At 44.0% G+C, this 15,572-nt stretch overlaps 2 protein-coding genes across 10 annotated transcripts in view; one reads left to right on the forward strand and one right to left on the reverse strand.

Moving 5' to 3' along the window:
* Positions 1-15,572, reverse strand: part of nwk (FCH and double SH3 domains nervous wreck) — a 107,293-nt gene that overhangs the window by 33,619 nt on the left and 58,102 nt on the right. The window lies entirely within an intron of this gene.
* Positions 11,132-15,572, forward strand: part of LOC111246425 (uncharacterized) — a 41,930-nt gene continuing 37,489 nt past the window's right edge. For 2 of the 6 annotated variants that reach the window (XM_086984684.1, XM_086984681.1), the window contains exon 1: positions 11,658-13,607. The gene's annotated coding sequence lies outside the window, so the exon portion shown is untranslated. The other 4 variants (XM_086984699.1, XM_022795990.2, XM_086984698.1 and 1 more) reach the window with 4 other exon arrangements.

Below are 15,572 nucleotides of genomic sequence, written 5' to 3' on the forward strand. Positions count from 1 at the left end.
TCCTCACTGAAAATCGACACTAATTGCATTTTATTGAAGACACTTCAATTTTTATCTAACGCTCCTTTAAAAATTTGTTGTAAAAATAACTTGTTCGTAATAGTAAGACGAGACATCTGTTTGCTTTCTAGCGGTACCTATATTATTAGCAACGTCTGTTACCAAATGGGCCCTCACTTAAATCATTACATTCGTAGCCTTCGTTACTTGTTTAACAATAATTGCAAGTTCCTCACGTGCAGATGAATTGCAACTAAGTATAAGTAAACTTGATGACAATAGATCAAATTGAATAAAGAGAAATAAACACTAAAAAGTAAAAACGAACGATGTGCCAACCATTGAGGTCCAGCTCAACGTATTCGACAGACAACCGATGGTTCGAAATAATGATTTTATTTTATATATCTAAAGACAACAAGCTATGAGAGAAATCACATTTTCAATGAAGTTATTACTTCAACCATAATGGAGACAAATAAGATTGGCGAAGCGTTATCTAGCTTAAAAAGCAGAAAAAAAACAGTAATCCGAAGTCCAAATTTGCCGGTCCTTTTTACATTGCTTGGCTATATTGATCTCTATTGTATTTAAAACCATATTGAATTTGCAATGCATGGTTCGCCTTCTCAAATATATATTTACACAATCATATTCGTATGTGTTATGTTTATTATCGGCTACTAAATAACACACTTGCGACCGAAACAGGGTGAAATAGTGTTTGATATATTCGGGTTTACGTTATAGTCGGTAGAAACTACTCGATAGGTACACGTTATCACGATATTAGAAATCGCCTTCTAAAGTTCCTACTAACTTTGTTTCTGGGGCTTTTCGAGGGCTTTAAGAGCGAAGTGAATTCTGTGCGCAAGAGTTGTACTGCACAGCCTGGACATGGTTTGCACGTAGAATTCTTGTCCTTAATCCAACAGTCAAGAAATGGCGGTATGTAATGAACTCACCTTATGCTATAATCTACAAATATAGATAGCTTCTGGTAAATTAGATAGGGAATCGCAAGCTCACTTACCTTATAAAAAATATATCACTCAAGAGTTTTAGATACTTTTGGGGATTTGATAATCTTTCTCATTTTACGGGTTGTTGAGCCGAAGGACCACGTGATTCACGAAAATATTGAACCGAGATTGACTGTTTGAAGAAATGAGGGCACGGATGAAGTTGTGCTGTGACTTTCAAAAATCAAAACCATTCGTAAAGCACGGAGTCGGTAGCTCTTTTATATTTGCTTGGAGAACGGCGCAATCCTCGGAGCCACAATATAGCCGCCGTAATATAAGATTTCATCAAGTGGAATATTATTAATACTGGTATTATTAATGACCATCTCAACCACAAAATCTATGAATATTTAGTTTGCGTACTTTCGTTCGAGAGCCACGGCTTCCGACCGCTTACCAGCTACTGTATTTATAACATTTATTGTATTATTTCTCGTTTATGGAATATTAATCGAGTTGTACCTTGAAGTTGCGAGTTGTTAACTTGAAGGTACTTACCCACTGTCTACCCTGGACTAAAACGGTCATTTCTCACCGATGCATGAACATCGGTGGAAAGTGTTCCACTGGTCTACTAGCTGTCAAAATTAACTTAAAATTAACGATGATTTGCCATTTTTTTATTTATCCTTGTTTGTGTACCTTTCAAAGTGTATCCGCTAAGGATTTCCCTCAATGTACACGTTAGCTCGTAATTCTTTATTGATGGTTTTCTGGAAAACTATTGCTTTTTATCGGATTTCGTTAATTGAGCTATCCGTGAACAAGAAATCAAATAATTGCTGCACTGAACTATATCAGTAAAAGCACTGTTGTTTAAATCATAATTAGGCATGTTTTTCAGACCTAAAATCAAAAGAACTGCAAAAATATGAGACATTCTAATGATATCTGCTTAACGCAACAGTTGAGAAGAACCATAGAGGAACCATGATTGCCGTGAAAGAAAAGGCATACTAGCATATTTGCCAAAGGTTTACTATCTCGTAGCCTAAACAGATGCTACAGCAATCACTTAAACTTCGAGACAATATCGGCTAAAGGCATTTATGTCCTAGACACAAATATGCTCACAAGGACACCTATCTAGGTTAAGGAATATGATCAGAATCTATCATAGGTTTTCATAGATTTCTCCCAAGCAACGTAAGGAAGAATTTTGACCAACCCAAATGTAGGTACGTACGACGATTGTACTTCTTCGAAAACCACTTAATCGAAGTATGTTGAACTAGCGTAGTTGTCCACCATCCTGATAACATTTCCGCGATTAATCCTGACTCATGTTTATGATTATTCTGAACATAACGCACTGCGCATAGGTGCCTTATTACAATCCCGTCGTCACAAATTACTTTAAAAGCAATCGCATGCGCGATGCAGTTTAAACAGCATGCTATAAGACTGCCGCGAAAATACGATCTTGAAAGTTCTCAGAGCTTTATAATATTAGTTTTGAAAAAAAATGTTTGCTTCTTCAAAAAACGGAATTGCTCCCATAATTTCCCAATACTCTACAGCAAACATTTTTCTATTCTTGTCGATGATATGCTTAAGTAAAGTCTTGCCAGGCTTTTACTGCTTTCTGGAACCTCGTATATATGTTTTACTAGGCCTTCGATGCTTGCTGCTAACCCTCTACGGAGTTTGAAGTCTTATCTGATCATGTTGTAAGCAGCGCATTGTGCCAAGGTGCGCACGTCATCATTCAGTGAACTGGAAGATCGCAATGGGCACGCGAGTCTGAAGGTGCCTTGCCTATATGGTGCAGGTACGATACTAAGTGTAAAGCATTCATAGTCTTTTCTCTCCTTGACTCTCCTGGAGTTGCACCGGTCAGCCTTTGGTTGTATACGCTGTGCTCCCAGAACTGGCTAACAGCTCTGTTTACTCGTGTGGACACGAATCTGGGCAGTTTGTACCAAAGACGGGATGATCCAAACCGTCGTTTCAATGAAGGCAATGGGCGGCTTTAACGACCGTAGATTCGTGAATGTTTGGCATCAGTTTCCTGATTTCGACCGATGCCGCCTGCCCAACATGGGGCATAGATGTCCTTGCTTAGTTTTGCCGAGCCTAGATACCTGACTAATTTCACCACTGTGATCTATTTACTATTTAGCATAAGAGAAATATCCGGACCAGGTTTCCTTCCTGTAAAAAAATACAGCCTCTGATTTCGCTAGGGCTAGTCTTAGCTTACTCTTCTCGCACATACTGATCCCACACTGATCTCTGGCAGTATATTTTGTACCCTGTGCCCCAGCTTGTCTGGCCTTGTTGCCTGCACAATGATCGCAAGATCGTCGACACATCTATAAGTTCCACCTCCAAGGGAAAGCTCTCTAGATGAAGGAGTTCGTTGTAGATCGTGATGATTGTACAACAGAGGGTCAAATGTGGAGCCTTGAGAGACTTCTGAAATCATGAGAAAGGTTATGCCCTAGTTAATGATAGGGCGATTATCCATTCCAGTGAAATATTGCAAAACATTTCCTCTCCTCAGGCAGATAAGTATTATTCTTTATGGCAAGTTGTTAAACGCGTTCTAAGCATCCAGTGTCTGTAATATACACTCAAGAAGAAATCTTTCGCATCTATAAAGGTTTGCGTACCGATTCTACCTTCTGTAACACTGTGTTGATTGTCGTGAGCACAGAACGATGCTTCCGGAGTCCATTCTGGGAACTGGAGAGCGTAAAGTTTCGGAACCTCTTTTCTATTACTGCCTTCAATTCTCTGGCCAATGATTCGAGTAACAAATGCGGTGGTAGCTTCTACCACCCTCTACGATAAGGAGTACGAGAACTTTTTTCCATACAGCCAGGAAAGCCGTATATGAAAGGCCACTCGTGAACACTTTGGCAACCAACGAAGCTTTTAGAGAGGACATTTGTCGTCACCGGTGGCATTCCGTATCAAACCAAACGCGGACTAGCGTAAGGCGTGCTCCTGCAATCTGGGTTTTGTCTGTCGTTATCTCGATCATCTTCTGTTGTGTCCTTCGGCTGATTTCGTATGCCGCTCTGGTGAAGGGAAGCTGTAATGGGGAAAATTCGGATGGTCTCTTCTTTTTCCTTTTCCGGTATGTTCGTTATCGTTTTTCCTTGTATCATATTGTACGGTTTACTTTACGGGTCATGTTACACTTGCCCCTTAAAAATCATCCAGCGTTGCTTTTCAGCTTTCATGGTCTTCCTTTGCAGTGTGAAAGAGCTCGTGTATTCTTCAAGATCACTGCTACACGTTCTTTCAGTCATTTGACCTGTCGCTAGCTCTGTAAGATCTTGACCATGCTCCCTTAGTTGTTTGGTTGTATGATTACATTAATGTCGTCTGATTCCTCTCGCTAGGCTAACGGGTGGCTTATTTGCATGTGCCTTTCAGCTGAGCCTGTAGACCATCTACGCCCACTGGCTTGCCCTCTATTCAATGCAATAATAAACCTTGCTGTAGCTACTTCACCTCAAAACCTATCCCTAGAGGCGATGAGAGAGTTTTAGCCGTTGTCAGTCTTCTATTCTTGGTCTGTACTGGATGCAGTAGTGATTACAGAAATTCTCCACCTTATCTCTATATATTAACTGATCAGAATTCATTATGGTCATGCCGTGCATCGCAACTTATTCCGCCGAAGCTCTTCCTCTGCAGTTGGTTCAGCACGACCCCCTATGTCTTCAAGGCTGCGTTGAAAATGTCTCAGACGTCAAACGATCTAACCTCAAGCTCGTGATGACTTCGCTACATTGTCCAGGAAAGCGTTTAGCCCATGTAGCGACCCGTTTATACTACTTCAACAGGACTAGAAGCGCTTCGTCTCTTAGTGGCCATTTTGCCCCTATGTATAATACTTTGCACGTGTCCACACTACTGTCATTAATTCAGTGGAAATTATTTTTGACCATCCTCTTTGGTTCGCACAGCAGTGACAATTGTCTCAATTCCCCTGTCGCATATATATTCGAAAGAGTTTTGGACTTGCCTGCTGCGATCGCAGTTTACTTAGATGGCCTTAAACATTAAATGTGCTCAGGGTCTTCTTCGCTTGTTGCCAACAGCTTTCAGGTGAAGTTGTGTTCTTTCGTGTCAGATATTGCGTTTTTGCCTCCATCATCCCCTGCTGACATCCCCTAGCATTCGTCATTTCGTTGCTTTTATTCTCTGATGGTCCGTAGGGCCGTTTGCTCTATAGGGAAGTCCTTAATTTTACTGCCTGTTGTCCTCTTAAAAACTCTTACCCATTTTCATTTGCTATACACTGGGCAGACCCCGTTGTATTTGTAGTAGGACTAGTACCCCTGCAGTTATGACAAGCTACAACTTTTCGCGATGTGGTTGGCGGGACTGTACCTGTGGTATCTTTCTGCACCTGTGATTCACTCTGACACTCGCTAAAGCATCATCCGGTTAGCACCTTTTTAGCTGTGGTCTCATACGAGAGCTCGACAGCGACCGACAACCTGCCTATTGTCCCTTCGATAGATTCAGCCTGAACATTGCCTTTACGCCGATGATGACGTTAAAAGCCAGCTGAACCTTTTCTTTTTGCTTGTATCCTCTATCAGGTTTCTAATGATTAGCTTTACCTAAGCCGTTCCGTCTACCGTGGCATAAATCCTTTTTTTGTAGTTTTTCACGAAATTGGCTAAAGCTCCATAGTAAGTTTCCTTAAAAGTAAGATCCGTCTCTTCATTTTTATGAACTTCTAACTCGTAATGACAACATCGTGCCGACCCGAATCGATGCTTTTTTGCAGTTTTTTGAGGGCGTTGGCATACGTATCTTTCTTGTGATAATTACCGTAAGCTTCCGCGACCAGTCAGGTTTACAAGCCAAGTAGTGGGGGCTTACTTTCGTAGTAGTTCGTGATATATTCGCTAGTCGAACGAACCTTGGCCTGTCTCAGAGACGCGTCCTATTTAGTATTCGGCCGTTTTGTGTCGGCGACCCGGAGGAAATGCATGTCGATCATCTCTCTTATCAATTCCCCATCATTTTTCCGGATTCAAAAATGATACTGATGATAGCCTTCGTAGAGATAGCCGCATTTTCGGCCTTGATACTTTGGAATTGTTTGAGAATGTGAGGCCAAATGACCTCACTATGTGGCTATAAAAACTCTAAAGGCTATAGTAACTGAGATTAGGTTTTAGTGGAATAAGCAAGTGATCCAGTAGTGAACATTTAGTTATACCTCTAATACGCATTCGTTCTACTGTAAACATATTTTTAAGTCGAATAAAATTATGTATACAGTATAAACACTCCACTATGAAAAAAACACCAATAAAAATCCATATTTTTTTTATTAAATGTGTATACTTACAAAAAAAATGCTTAATTTAATAAGCGAGACTGTTCATTAGCAACGAATTAGTCAGTTGACGCTCTTGCAAAGACGCTAACAACAAGTAATAACGTTTGAACAAAAATTATAAACAAATACACATTTTTTTACGTGTGCACGAGTGGAAAAAGTAAAAAGATTTATGACAGAATCGTGGCGATATAGAAGGGCATATTATTCTAATATTTTCAGTTCTATTTGTCCATGGCTCTATCGTTGATGGTATCTGTCGTTCTATGAGTCCTATAGTCAACTAAAGAAATAAGACCAGACTAGAAAACGAAACCAGTTCAGTAAAATGTTCAAGCTGAGTATACCAACGGCAAAAATAACGTCTGCAATAGTGACGTGTGATGCCTAAAGCTCGTACTGCTCGATCTAAGCTTGTTTGAATGTAGAGCTAATTAAAACGGATCACTTTTTGTTTATTTACTTCTGATCATAAGAGGTCTGTCTCACTTTGTTCCTCCGTCATTTTACATTATTTTCATTTGTAGCTTTATCGTTGCTTCGTAGGAAAGTGTGACAGTTTTTTTTATGATGTAAGCTTTTAGCGGTCATCATCGCGTTAGGTAAGCGGAAAAACAAATCAAATCTATTATTTAGCTACCACTATAATCTTTGCTACTTAGCGAAGTTTCGGTGTTCCTTGCGGCTCTCTTCTGTTAGACGACCTTTATAGAATGCATGATTAGTTTGTTTTTGCAACATATGTACTGTTTTCCAAATCATTTACTCTGGAGATATTGCGGCCACATTGTACTCTTATTGCAGATCTATGTGTTGTCTAGTCCGGCTGTACAATCTTGTTTGTTTTAACCTTAAATTTCTAGGCTAAAACAAGGAAAAGCCACGTACCTATAATTAGATTACAGTTTATTTGCTTGCTCCTGTTCTGTAATTGTGTAAAAATACTATCGGTTATAAGTATCTCTGGCTGTAACTAGACCATAGCAGATGAAACCTGTTTCGCCGTTGATGTTACTTCAACATGTCAAACTCAATGATAATTCATTATGATTCACGTCCGCCGCTTATGGATTTTGCAATATATTTCGCCGACTTTCTGAATGGGAACAACGGATCGAAACAGAGTGAGAGCCTGAGTGAAAAGCAGTGCAGTGGATCTGAATCGAGTGCTGAATTTCGACCAGAGTAGTTCTTCAAGTAGTTCAAAGTATCTAATGAAGTTCGCTACGCAAAATAGCGTAGAACCGCAAAAACAAGTAAGTAATGTCGTGTTTTCTACGTGCATTCATAAATAAACAGGCGTGCATGGAAGTGTACGCAAGTATGTATCATGTATTACCTCGCTCGGTACCTCGAATAGGTATCAGAACTCTAGTGTGAGACCTTTTTGTACCTAGTACTAAGGAAAGGATTAGAACGTATGATTAAAGATTGCAACATTAAATCGTCATTATTTTCATCAAAAACTAGACTGACGTAATCTAAATCGAACATTTTCTATCGAAACTCTATCTAAATCAGAGAGCCAATAAAGTTACTTAGAGCTACTTGCCTATCCGCGTAAAGCCAAAATTGTCTAATGGGCTCAAAACAACATTTATTAACTCTGCTAAAAAAAAAACGTGCCGGCTCGATTCAGACCCAGACATGCCAACATTCTTTTTCTTCCTGGTTCGCGCCATTTAGACTTCGTCTATGAAACAGTTTACTACAAAACGCTGTGTTACACGCACCCGTAAGAGCACAATGAGTAACCTACCTGGCTACCTGGTAATTTCAGGGGCATGTAATTTGGGTCTAGACACGCTTCGCTTTGTGATGGGAGTTAAGCATCTAAGGTAATAGCTACGGCTAACGGCTCAAATAGCCGACGTTAAACATGAAAAGTATTAGACTTCGTTATGTAGATATTCATCTGTTACGCGGACGGCAGACGTAGAAATTAAAAAACGCTGTTTTCAAATGTTTAAAAAAGGTTTCCGACTTAAGAAATAACTCAAATAGGCCCCGTATCATAACCGAGTAGTCGCTTTTTTGTCATCTAATAAATAAATAAATAAAGAAAGAACAAATGATAGGCAGTCTAAGTGAAACACACATAAAGCCATAAACCGCTGAAACTAAAAAGGCCTAAAAGTGCTTCTCAAGTCCTTGGAGATCGAATATTAATTCATATGAAATGCTTTCTTTGAAAAATCTATTAATTTTTTTTAATAATAAAATTAGCACACGACATCAAATATAACACTAAAAATACTACGTTGGGAGCTATCTAGGGTACTCGGTGACTAGTCTAGATAGAGCCAACTTTACAGTTTAGCTTGAAATGATATGAAACCTTTCTTCATTTATCCCTTAAATACATATGCAAGTAAGAATATATATATATATATATATACCAAAGTAGAAAAAAATAGAGTGTTGGTTAAAATCTGGAAAATATGGATAGTTTTCAAGCAAGCCTAGATATTCGGTGTTATACGTCACTGAAGATATTTTTTCGTATTTCATGTTCTCCTGTTTGTTTTTCTACGTAGTTCAACGTATCTGAGTATGTTTTACAGAAAAAAAGGACAAAATCATATCGCATAAAAAGTTTCCTCAAATTGTAGACTCTACTTTGCCTCTTATAGGCTTGCTTGCTTGCTGCTCTCAGCACATTGTACCAAACGCGCTGACTTAAAGAAATCTCACACATTTTTGTTACGCAGGGGATGTGCACTTACTCATGCTATGCCTCCCCAGGCTGCAACATAATCAGCTAACTGGAAGTAGATTGCACTGCGTGGTCCTGAATTGAGGAGCTAATTTGGAACCATTAGTTGTTAGGGTCCCTTCATAGCCAACGATGACTATTTTCGACTCCTGGTAAACTAGAAATGTGATTGATTCAATTTGTTCTGCTACGGACGAACTTCCAAGGGTTCTTTAAGATTTTTTCCTCTAATGCTAGAACAACGAAAGATCTATTTTGCGATCACGACGTCTCATGTCTAGGTATTTCGCTAACATGCTTCGAAGAAACATGTTATCATTGAGTCGGCTGGTTTTCCCGGTCAGCATATTAAACGAACCTTGATACTTAGCAGCTTTCCCATTTCCTTATACAGTGTTCATAACAATAGACCAGGCTATACTACTCGTGTACGTACCCTAACTGTAGCCGGCCAAAATGGCCTATCTTGTAAAAAAGCTACTGCTTATATAGTCAGGGCTAATTTCGGTGTCGTTTTAATGGCACAAAATTCGATGGGGGTGTGATCACGTTTAAGTTTCTAAAACGTGAACTTCTAAAAAAAATTGCATCTATCAAAAACCAAATTGCCCGTTTGTAGCGATAGATTTACCGTCGAACCCATTTCAACGTCTGGTATTATCATGGTAGAGAATATAGTACAGAGGAAAGCGTTATGCCTCATCTGATCATCGTGTTATATAACATACGCTCGCGTATCGTTGGGCGCGAGCATCTTTGGGGCAGTTACGTCCATTTTATAGAAAACATATTCACTACAAACCTCACTGATGACTAACCATCCGAACTACGCAGTAGAATGTCTTTCCAGCGTTGACGGAACTCACTTCCAGAGCTTACAACTGGAGAGACTAATTCGATTAACTATCTAAACTGAAACATTAGAACAAGCAAAATCGATACTAATGGTGCCATTTTGGCCTATGATCTCCATTCTAGTGGATCGTGCGCTAGGCGTAGTGCTCCCGTGCAGGCGATTGATATGACAACGAGAACACCAATAACATTGTTATGCTAACTGATCTTGCTCTTTCAAGGTTCAGCGTACGGTTGCTATATACTGATTCCAGTACTGACCACCAGTTGATACTTACCCAGAAATGATTAGGAGACGATGGCAACGAGTTACCAGTGTCGGGCAAGGTCATGGCCATGCGATTAAGAAGGGCACCCTCAGTCAGTCATTGGCTTTACCAGCTGGCCGTACCCGGTAGCCAATGTCGCTAGCCTCGCCGACGCCACGCAGTTCGTAACGTTCTAGTTCTATGAAGGCAGATATAATAATGCAATACTGCATAGCACCATCGAGTTCAGCGGCAAACTCCGATTAGGACACGCCGCTGTTCCAGTTCGCGTCGGCTGTTTCGGCCGCCGCTGCTGCAGTACGCACGAAAGGTGCGTACGTAATAATTTTGGTTTACTAACCTACTCGAATTGCGGTCAGTGCTTGAGACAGAACCAAGGATGACGGTATAGATTAGGTTAGGATGGTATAGGCTTAGTATTTTAGCAGTTACTTATATTATTTGCTGCGTATATGGATTGCTGGTGGGGGTTATTCAAAGTAAACCCAGGCTGGCGCTGCTCTTCGAACTTTCTCAAGGGGCTTGAGATTTCTCTGGGGTTCATGTCTTAGGTTGGTCTGCGCCCCTAAAGTCATCTAAACGCAAAGATCAACAGAAGCGACCTAATGTCGGTCCTCGATCCCTAATGGTCCCTCAGTCTATCAATCAGTGCGTGACTGTGCCGTGTCAATGGTGGCTAGCTGGACGGCCAGTGGGTGCCAGGTTATGGCGGGTCGCTGGCAACGAGCGCCCTCTGGCGACGGAGAGCAATGTCGGACGGCGGTCGGTCGGTGGGTTCCGTCGTGTGTTCGCGTAGTGCTCCCTCACTCGTTAGCTCTCTTCTGTTTCCCTCTCTCCGTTCTTTATCATTCGCCGTCCGCATTCTTTTCTCTCACTCTTTAGCTCTTTCTCTCTCTATCTGTGCTGCCGTGATCGGCGGTGGCCCGCTGCTCTTGGAAGGCGTAAGGCTAACGGGGTATCGGCCAGCCCTGAGTATCGGTCTGGCTCGCCTGCTGCTGCCAGGCAGCCTGGCTGGCTGGCTGGCTTCCTGCCTTCCTTCAACAGCAGCAGCCTTGGGCGGATTGTAGTGCTGCATGCTGCCGTGCGCTGGTACGGACGACGACATGGTCGTGCTGCCGCTGCTGCAGCTGCAGGTGCTATTAGTACAGCAGTGACGACCGAACAACGCGCGCTGTCTGTCTGTCTACCAGCCGTCGCCGCCGCTTCCACCGGCGGCGCGTTTGTTCCATCCAACGACAAATAACATCAGCAGCAGCTGCTGCTGCTGCCGCCGCCACCTTCTGCCTACCGAATCCCCCATCTCCCCCGGCGCGTCGACATCCGACCGACATCCTGCCGTGGCCCATGGCAGGCCGAATGTGTTCGCTGGCGCATCGTCGACGACGCCCGCGGCCATCACCGTGAGTAGAGTATGTAACATACAACTGGGTGCGTGTGTCACTGAGTGTACGAGTTGATAGTAAGTCTGTGCGTGCAGTGAAAATCGGATATGTCTTCTATACGATTATCGACGTATACTGGAGCTAAGCGAAACGAAGTTGGACCAATACAGTTCAGCTTTGGATTTGGTCAATTTTTTGTCCAGTTTCGTTCACCTATCTAAACAAATCACAGTAGGCGATATCTGATAGTATTGCTTGTCAATGGTGCACTCATCAGTCGAGTTGGATCCGTCGCAGTACGCCATGACCGTACAGTTAGCCACCTAATGATATGTGTCAATTCGATATGTTCTAGCTGTTGCTTGGTGCTCAAAACTGCAAGTTTTGATCATATGCCATTGCTGCTACTTTTGGCTCTGCAGTCTCATCTGCTGCTGGAGCAGCGGCCGCGTCGATGCCCAGCTAATACGTCAAACCATTATGCTAGCCTCGTGTTTCGCGTTGCCAACATGCGTGCGCCACCCCCGAACGGCTCACGCGCTTTGAACATGTGCCGTTCTCTGCTACTCTCTAACCCTCAGAAACAAGACGCTGCTCGACGTGCGGAAGGCAACGTTTTAGCGATAGCCGGAAACGGCAGTGAGCAGCGATACGAGCGCGCATTCTCGTCGCGTTCTTCTTGTCAGCGTCAGTGCTCAGTACTGCATGCTTGTATAGTCCGTGTATTCTAGTGGCTACCGTCCGTGGGGCAACTGGATACTGCTATTTTCAACTAAATCGACACCAGGCCTGGAACCAGCTGAGCTTTCGTTGCGACTTACCTCGAACGGTGCCAGGTTTTCGCCTGTCGTTTTGTTGGCCTACATTCACGTGACGGTCGGCCTTGTGGCTGGCGCAGCACTTGCAAAACGAGAAGCAGCAAAAGCAGTATTAACGATAATGTTTGACCGGTTAGAGCCATGACTGAAGAGCTAAGTACCGAGCAGATTTTACATGCACGGCGGTACTTCGACGCGCGGTGCGAGACCACTCGATGTTTCTGCCGTCTCTATGGTCTTAGGTGACGCCGCGTCGTCTTGATGGTGCCGTTGAACTCCCGTTGTCTTACGCGTTTGCCCCAGGATGTGGTCAGTATGCCCCCGCCATCGTAGCACCTCTGTGCGCCGTGTGAATATCATTTCGTCAGTGCCGCTTGCGTTTTCGCTGCTGTTGCTGTGTAGCAATCGGCATTTTTCTAGCAGCGACAATCGTAGTGACCTCTCACCGGCCGTATACTCCTTTCTCAGTCTCGTGAAACCAGCAACAGTGCGGCAACGACAGACGTTGCTGCCACTGAGCGTTCGTTCTGTTAGCTGCGATTCGCTCAGGCCGCCGCCGCCGCCGCCGCCGCCGCCACTCTTGCTGGCAGCAGTCGAACGTAACCGCGGCCTTTGCAAGAATTTGCGCGAGGGCCAGCGTACACTGTTGCGGCCGCATGTCGCTCTCTCATTTCGTCGCAATAGAAGCAGTAATAGCAAGTGTGGCAACGGTCGCTACCACTGCCATTCCGTTGCGAGAGCGAGTTCCCTCTGCTGCCGCCGGCACCACTGCCATCACCACCGTCACCAATACAACGACGAGCGCGACAACGGGGACCGATGCAAGAGCAGCCACCGGCGTTTTGTCGTCGTTGACGGCGCGCGCTGCTCTGTCGCTGGTGTGTTGTTGTGCTGTGGTGTATATCACGCGCCCGCGCGCACACCGCAAGAGTGAGTGAGACAAGCAGAGAGCGAGCGCCTCCGCGTACTGCCGTGAGTCGAGTGCCAAGGGCTGAGCGCCTTTTAGCAAGCGCCAGCGCCGCCGAAATCGGCGCTACCATCGATAACGACGACGGCGACAACGACGATAACTATTCTAACGCCAAATCAAACAGGCCAACAGCACAACGAGTGTTGGATTGAAGATAGTGGAGTGTTGAAGCGGTGAAATCTGCAAAGAGTGCGGAGAGAAAGTGCGAAAAGGAAGAAAACGACGCCGCGCGGTCCTCGAGTCCCTGGCGCTCCAGTGAGTGCTTCCTACCCTCTACTGCCAATACTGCTACAACAAACATAGCAATAACAGCGATAGCATTTAAGGCAAACGACTTCTATTAGCCTCAGCAAAAATGCTCTCTCTACTAGGGACTACTGATTCTAACAATACCTCTCTCGCGTCTAGCCAACTGTGTGTACCAACAATCATACCAATACAGCCCGCCCCGACCACCGCTGCCGCCGGCGTCAGTTCGTTCTGGTATACAGTGGACGGCGTCATTATTCTTGTCTTCAAAATCATTAAGTTGCTCTTATGTTTTTTTGGGTTTCCATTGTGTGTCGCACTGTCACACATGAAGTGACCGATACAATCATTCGTTGAAACGTTTCGCACCGTTATTTTTCGCTTGATCTTCCTTCTGAGCGCCTCTTCTCTGGCCCTACCTAGCTAATCCCCTCATCTCCTTTTCCCCTCCGTCTCTCTGTATATGACTCGCATTTCCTACACTTTTCCGTTTCTATAGGTAAATTCGTCCTGCCTCTGTCTCTCGCTCCAGGCCAGGATATCCCTCTTTCTTGTTTATTTGGCCAATCTCCTGCAATAGTCTCTCTTTTTCGTACTGTTGCCATTTTGTTCGCGTCCTTTTGAGGGGTTGTCACCCCACAGCCACAACGGTCCCCTCTCATGTTCTTTCCCAATAACTTTTCCCTGACTGCAGCACCCCGACAGCAACTAACGACTAACGAATTTGAATATTTGAAACATTTCGAAAAGGTGTAAGAGCCTAGAAGTGATTAGGGTTTGGCGGTCGGAGGCGCAAGAAGGAAAATGCCGCCCTGTGGCAGGATATCGTGCGTCTTACGTACAAACGCAGTTGTTGTGGAACGACAACAGCAGCAACGCAATGTTTCCTAGTTCCTACTAAACCAGCTAGTATACGTATAGGTTGCTACTGTCTTTTATCGCCGTTTGAGCAGAGGAGTTTTCAATTATTGTGCGCACGTATTAATCGGCGCAGATCGTTCTTTGCCATTTGTGCAGAGAGCACCCGATCCGTTCGTGTGCACGTGAATGATTCCGGAGTGTATGTGTATCTATGTGCTTAGTGCGCCCTGGTGCCTTCAAGTAAGCCAGCCAGTTAGATAACAAGCAACGAGAGTCCGTTCATCATACTTGTGCATCATCATGTCCTCGTGCAGTGCATCATCGGATCTTGTTGTGCCGCTGCGTCCGTTGGATAAATGCGTTCACCACACGTTGCTGTCATACATACACACATTGTTTAGTTTTTTTTTCTTTTTTCTTTGAATATCAGTGTTTTGTTATCGAACAAAAACGGCATTGGGCCGTTTTCGTCCGTCGTTTCTGTCGTCCAGTCCCCGGTCGCCTCGACCGCAACCGAATGACCGACCGACCGACGACGATGATTATATTGGTGATGATGATGATGATGATGATGATGATTGCGATGATGAGCCCCGTCGCTAACGCTGCTGCCGCCGCTACTGCCCCTGCTACTGCTGCTCCTCCTGCTGCTGCTGCTAATGCCGCTGGCAGCGGGGCATTGATGGCGGCAAACGGGCGCGGCAGTAGTGAGTACAGTGAGGATACGGTAGAGGCAGTGGCCATAATGTGAAGCTCACACCGAGCTATCTACGCAGCTTACGGCAAGAGTATTCGAATCAGCAACAGCGTCAACATCAGCGGCAATGGTGTGCCCTCCCACTACGTCCTTCATCAGCTGCCAACACCGCTACAATCGCTGAGTGAAATACCGCTAAGTTACATCCGAATAGAGTATTAATATTACTAGCGCTATTATTAGTATTCGATTTATGTATAGACGAATATGATTCTGTCCGAGTGAGGGTCTGTCCTCTTCGACAAAGGACACTAATGCTATAACCCACAGGATACGCGCCACTATCCAGTCCGGCTGAAACAGCGAGACCGGCTGCCTTGTCCTATTCGAAAAAGTAATATTTCTGTGTTTGT

Source organism: Varroa destructor, unplaced genomic scaffold (genome assembly GCF_002443255.2).
Source record: "Varroa destructor unplaced genomic scaffold, Vdes_3.0 BEIS01000001.1, whole genome shotgun sequence".
Taxonomy (NCBI): Eukaryota; Metazoa; Arthropoda; class Arachnida; order Mesostigmata; family Varroidae; genus Varroa; species Varroa destructor.